Source organism: Pinus tabuliformis, chromosome 8 (genome assembly GCF_031772625.1).
Source record: "Pinus tabuliformis cultivar Carrire ecotype Pingquan chromosome 8, CPIR1, whole genome shotgun sequence".
NCBI lineage: Eukaryota > Viridiplantae > Streptophyta > Pinopsida > Pinales > Pinaceae > Pinus > Pinus tabuliformis.
Genome location: NC_142294.1, coordinates 497,988,829 through 497,995,041, shown reverse-complemented (window position 1 = coordinate 497,995,041; position 6,213 = coordinate 497,988,829). Strand labels below are relative to the sequence as shown.

Genomic DNA, 6,213 nt, shown 5'->3' with positions numbered 1-6,213 from the left:
GTGTGATCTGTTAGACTCCGTCTCATGTCAGAGATTGATTCTTCTTCAAAACCCTGTTTTGAAGAAGAAATCATTAATGTGTTGTTTTAAATTATGTAATTTATGCTCCAGCTCTGGATTATGTAATTTATTCTCTAAGGCAGCAGCAAACTTCAACGCTCCTATCCCTGCATAAGCACAATTCAAAATATCATTAGTCTCAAACAAAGAGGGCATCTTCAGTTTATTTGGATATTTGAAGTGACTATGAATAAATCCTACTCGTCCTCCACCAAGAAAATACCATCTAAGGGCACATCCAAGAGCTTTCCAAAGCACGACACTAGACATGTTTCAGAGTATAAGGTGGCTCACTTGTTCTCATGGAAATTTTTAACTCAATAACTATACTGCTGGCCTTTCTTCAAATTGGAATTATCTGAATGTTGCTAGATGTGCAAGATTTAGTCCAGATCAATGTTTCATGGCAACAGGGAGTATTGATACATCAATTAAGCTGTTTGAGGTTGCAAAGGTTAGGTAAATGCCGATGCCAGATGCAAGTGGAAGGGATAGATCTCTCCGGCCTGTTATCCGAACATTTTATGATCACATGCATCCTACCAATGATTTGGATTTCCATCCACGGTCTGCTGTATTAATATCTGGTGCTAAGGATCATACCATAAAGTTTTTTGATATTGCAAGGACAGGGACAAGGAGAGCTCATCGAGTTATCCAGGATACACACAATGTTCGATCTGTTGCTTTCCACTCTTCTGGAGACTTCATTTTAGCAGAGACTGACCATCATATTGCACATTTATACGATGTCCATACTTTTCAATGCTGCTTGTCATCAACCTCGCAGGAGAGAGATGTCGGTGGGGCTATAAATCAGGTTCGGTATTCATCGAATGGTAGCATGTATGTGACTGCTTCCAAAGATGGGGGTGTGCGAATATGGGATGGTGTGTCAGCTCAATGTACTCGCGCTATCATTGGAGCTCAACACACACAGATTCGTTGCCAGGCAGTCTTCAACCAAACAGAGCAGTTTGTCTTGTCCATTGATGAACCAAGCAAGGAGGTGATTATCTGGGATACTCTCACGGGTGACATAGTTGCTCGCTGGCCTTCTAATCATAGTGGTGTACCACGTTGGTTAGAGCATTCCCCAACTGAAACAGCTTTTATCGCATGTGGAGCGAATCGATCTGTGCGCGTCTGGAGGGAATCTCTTTAAGTGTTTTAATTGAGGATTTTGTTGAATCTGGTGAAGAGCCATAAGTGATTGATCATTATTAGTTTCAGGTTTCTGGTTCAATCTAAAAGAATACTGCTTCCACAGTTAGCTACTATACATAATAATGGATGAGATCAATGGGAGGTGAGAAACATGACCTAATTTGCTATTGTTGGTTTCAGAATATGGGTCTACTGAAGGTTGAAATATAGATCCCACATCCTCACCAGAAAATAAAATTTTCACAGTGGTTCCCAATAATGGATATTTTGAATTCGTTCCTCTTTATCTGCGTCTGGGAGACTTGAAATTAGGTGAAAGGGTAGCTACTGTTAATTATATAGTATCAGAACTTGTGAAGTGAAGGTTGGTCAGCAATATGAAACAGTTTTGATAACATTTGTTGGGCTCTATAAGTACAGGCTTGGTGATGTCGTGAGAGTTACCGGCTTTTACAATTCGAGTCCGCAGTTGTAATTAATTTTCTGAAGGAACCTCCTCCTTACAATCCAACATGGCCGAGTGTGAAGTTTTAAAACAAAACCTAAAAAGTTTAGACTCTGTGGATTGGATCCTGAACGACTACATCGTCCTGATCGGCTGCAAGATAATCTAAAGGGCGGAATTGTAGTAGTGACAGCAATGCCATAGCAAAACTTGGCACAGAACTCAAACACCTAATGTCTCTAAATCATAACTATCTGCCAGGATTATCAGATACGTGTATAGGATTCTATCTATGGTGATTTGCGCTATCCAAGCCATGAGATCGTCGATAGTTACTTGACCTGTTTTCGTGCCGAATGGGATCCAAAGGATCCGTCCGAGTGCCTTGCAGTTATTGGTTGTTACATAAGTGATAATTTCAAAGGCATAGCTTGCATCCAATTGATTTCATTGATACAAGTAATGGATAGCTTGTCACTGAAGTAATGGGTCCGAATATAGCAACCGGTTTCTCACTAATGTCTTCAATCCGGATTATATGAGGATCTGCGCTCCAACATTTATATTTTTATTGGTCAATCAGAGGATTTTTAGAGGGACATTGTATTATTTTAGAATAGAAAGTTGTTCTCTTTTCTATTTTTATTGTAAATTGTTCAAACAACGCCCAGATTGTGGGTCGATCTGTTGTTTTTGTTTTAGGATAGTTTATAAAATTTGATTTGTAAAGAAAAGGAGAGGGGGGAGAGTTTCTGAGTGCTGAGTGCTGGAACAGAGCTTTCAATGTACAGTTTGGCAGAGAATTTAATGGAAATTACACAGCTCTGATTTCTGAGATCCATGTGGTATGTTAATTTAGCATAAGTGTTTATTGTGTTTCATATGTAATCTGTTGTGTTCCATTTCACTACATGGTCATATCTAAATGAACAAATGAAGTGTTAAAGTGAGAATTCATGCCTGCCATGCTCCACTTTTAAGTTTGTTCAATTCAATGTTTTCTTCTGTTTAAGGAGGATTCAAAGGTATTGTTTGCCCTCCTTAGCTCCTCACCAGTCTTTCCATCCCATTTAAAAATCTAGATTTGATGCTAAATTCCTTGCCTACCTTGCCTCAGTCGTCAACCTGTGTTGTTCATTATATTTCTCTGTTTGAAGCTGTGATTTTGCCCATGCATCCTAGAAAAACCATGTTATTTAATTAAAAACCCCAAATCAATCATTCTAATCAGTTTACTAGCCTAATATCAATGTTACCTTTGATTGGTCATCTCATCCTATTGAAAATCTACTGAGATTGGCAGGAGAGAGCCTTCTCATACCCCGTAGGGCTAGCTACGAGGTGAAATGGTTTGATGTTGCCTTGAAGGTTTACCTTCCTCAGCCTAGGGTGAAATCTCAAGCGCTAACATAGTGGCGACCATACTGGGGAGAACATTCAACTTGTTGATTGTTTTGTCCCGGTACATGCAATCAAATTACAGATCTGATGCTGATGGTGGAAAGCAGTCAGATACATATGCAGGCTGAATCATTCACCTGGCGACTCCAACTCGATCCAGACATTCCAGTGCCTGTTGATATGTTCATGCAATGGTAGGGTATGTGGCAGACCCTGCACTTTGTGAAGCTCTAAACGGAGTTAGAGAGTGGTTAGTAGATATTGAAATTAATGAAGAATTTTTCAGTATTTTCCTTCAATGTTTGAAATCTCCAAAGCTTCATCTTGAAGGAAAAACTAGATTTTGTGAGTTGGTTGTTGAAAGAGTTGAAAACGAGATTCAGTGTCTCGATGAGCAGATTCAGTCATATGATTTCCAAGACCCTAAAAGGTTCTTGGAAATCCTTCCTCCACAACAAGCAATAACAGACTTGCCTATAGATGTATACATTGACAATGTGCAGCTGGAAATTTGCATTGCAGAGTTGGGACAGCCAACAGAGTCCGGCTTCCGCGATCCAGTGGCAACATACATGGACACATTTTTCACTTTGATTGATGGAGCAGACTGCCTTGTACATGACCAGGCTCAGTACGTGCATGAAGGGCTGCCAGCATCTGCATCTGTGACTTCGTGGGAGCATTCTCAAGCAACTTCATTTTCAGGTTTACTTGAATGGTTAATATGGCATTTTAGCATTACCTGATCTATTATTTGTACAGTAGATTAGAGTAGGATTTGTAAATAAATAAGCAGCCATAAGGGCAACATCTTGTTTTAGTTTGCTTGAAGATTGTTTGAGTTCAGTTTCAGTTTGAAAATAAGTCAAGAGTTGTGTTGATGATGACTCCATTGCCCAATGGATGGAGGCACTGTCTGCTCTCCCAAAGTTCTGCGGTTCTTGGCACCTCCAGGAAGCTGCAGCTGCCATCCCAAATGGAGCCAATGTTAGACTCTGTCTCATGTCAGAGATTGATTCTTCTTCAAAACCCTGTTTTGAAGAAGAAATCATTAATGTGTTGTTTTAAATTATGTAATTTATGCTCCAGCTCTGGATTATGTAATTTATTCTCTAAGGCAGCAGCAAACTTCAACGCTCCTATCCCTGCATAAGCACAATTCAAAATATCATTAGTCTCAAACAAAGAGGGCATCTTCAGTTTATTTGGATATTTGAAGTGACTATGAATAAATCCTACTCGTCCTCCACCAAGAAAATACCATCTAAGGGCACATCCAAGAGCTTTCCAAAGCACGACACTAGACATGTTTCAGAGTATAAGGTGGCTCACTTGTTCTCATGGAAATTTTTAACTCAATAACTATACTGCTGGCCTTTCTTCAAATTGGAATTATCTGAATGTTGCTAGATGTGCAAGATTTAGTCCAGATCAATGTTTCATGGCAACAGGGAGTACTGATACATCAATTAAGCTGTTTGAGGTTGCAAAGGTTAGGTAAATGCCGATGCCAGATGCAAGTGGAAGGGATGGACCTCTCCGGCCTGTTATCCGAACATTTTATGATCACATGCATCCTATCAATGATTTGGATTTCCATCCACGGTCTGCTGTATTAATATCTGGTGCTAAGGATCATACCATAAAGTTTTTAGATATTGCAAGGACAGGGACAAGAAGAGCTCATCGAGTTATCCAGGATACACACAATGTTCGATCTGTTTCTTTCCACTCTTCTGGAGACTTCATTTTAGCAGAGACTGACCATCATATTGCACATTTATATGATGTCCATACTTTTCAATGCTGCTTGTCATCAACCTCGCAGGAGAGAGATGTCGGTGGGGCTATAAATCAGGTTCGGTATTCATCGAATGGTAGCATGTATGTGACTGCTTCCAAAGATGGGGGTGTGCGAATATGGGATGGTGTGTCAGCTCAATGTACTCGCGCTATCATTGGAGCTCAACACACACAGATTCGTTGCCAGGCAGTCTTCAACCAAACAGAGCAGTTTGTCTTGTCCATTGATGAACCAAGCAAGGAGGTGATTATCTGGGATACTCTCACGGGTGACATAGTTGCTCGCTGGCCTTCTAATCATAGTGGTGTACCACGTTGGTTAGAGCATTCCCCAACTGAAGCAGCTTTTATCACATGTGGAGCGGATCGATCTGTGCGCGTCTGGAGGGAATCTCTTTAAGTGTTTTAATTGAGGATTTTGTTGAATCTGGTGAAGAGCCATAAGTGATTGATCATTAGCAGTTTCAGGTTTCTGGTTCAATCTAAAAGAATACTGCTTCCACAGTTAGCTACTGTACATAATAATGGATGAGATCAATGGGAGGTGAGAAACATGAGCTAATTTGCTATTGTTGGTTTCAGAATATGGGTCTACTGAAGGTTGAAATATAGATCCCACATCCTCACCAGAAAATAAAATTTTCACAGTGGTTCCCAATAATGGATATTTTGAATTCGTTCCTCTTCATCTGCGTCTGGGAGACTTGAAATTAGGTGAAAGGGTAGCTACTGTTAATTATATAGTATCAGAACCTGTGAAGTGAAGGTTGGTCAGCAATATGAAACGGTTTTGATAACATTTGCTGGGCTCTATAGGTACAGGCTTGGTGATGTCGTGAGAGTTACCGGCTTTTACAATTCGAGTCCGCAGTTGTAATTCATTTTCTGAAGGAACCTCCTCCTTACAATCCAACATGGCCGAGTGTGAAGTTTTAAAACAAAACCTAAAAAGTTTAGACTCTGTGGATTGGATCCTGAACGACTACATCGTCCTGATCGGCTGCAAGATAATCTAAAGGGCGGAATTGTAGTAGTGACAGCAATGCCATAGCAAAACTTGGCACAGAACTCAAACACCTAATGTCTCTAAATCATAACTATCTGCCAGGATTATCGGATACGTGTATAGGATTCTATCTATGGTGATTTGCGCTATCCAAGCCATGAGATCGTCGATAGTTACTTGACCTGTTTTCGTGCCGAATGGGATCCAAAGGATCCGTCCGAGTGCCTTGCAGTTATTGGTTGTTACATAAGTGATAATTTCAAAGGCATAGCTTGCATCCAATTGATTTCATCGATACAAGCAATGGACAGCTTGTCACTGAAGTAATGGG

The 6,213-nt window shown here is 40.3% G+C and overlaps 2 pseudogenes; both read left to right on the top strand.

Moving 5' to 3' along the window:
* The first annotated feature begins 246 nt into the window (after positions 1 to 246).
* Positions 247 to 1,225, top strand: LOC149236264 (cleavage stimulation factor subunit 50 pseudogene; annotated as a pseudogene).
* Positions 1,226 to 4,297: 3,072 nt separating this feature from the next.
* Positions 4,298 to 5,412, top strand: LOC149236263 (cleavage stimulation factor subunit 50 pseudogene; annotated as a pseudogene).
* The last annotated feature ends 801 nt before the right edge of the window (positions 5,413 to 6,213 follow it).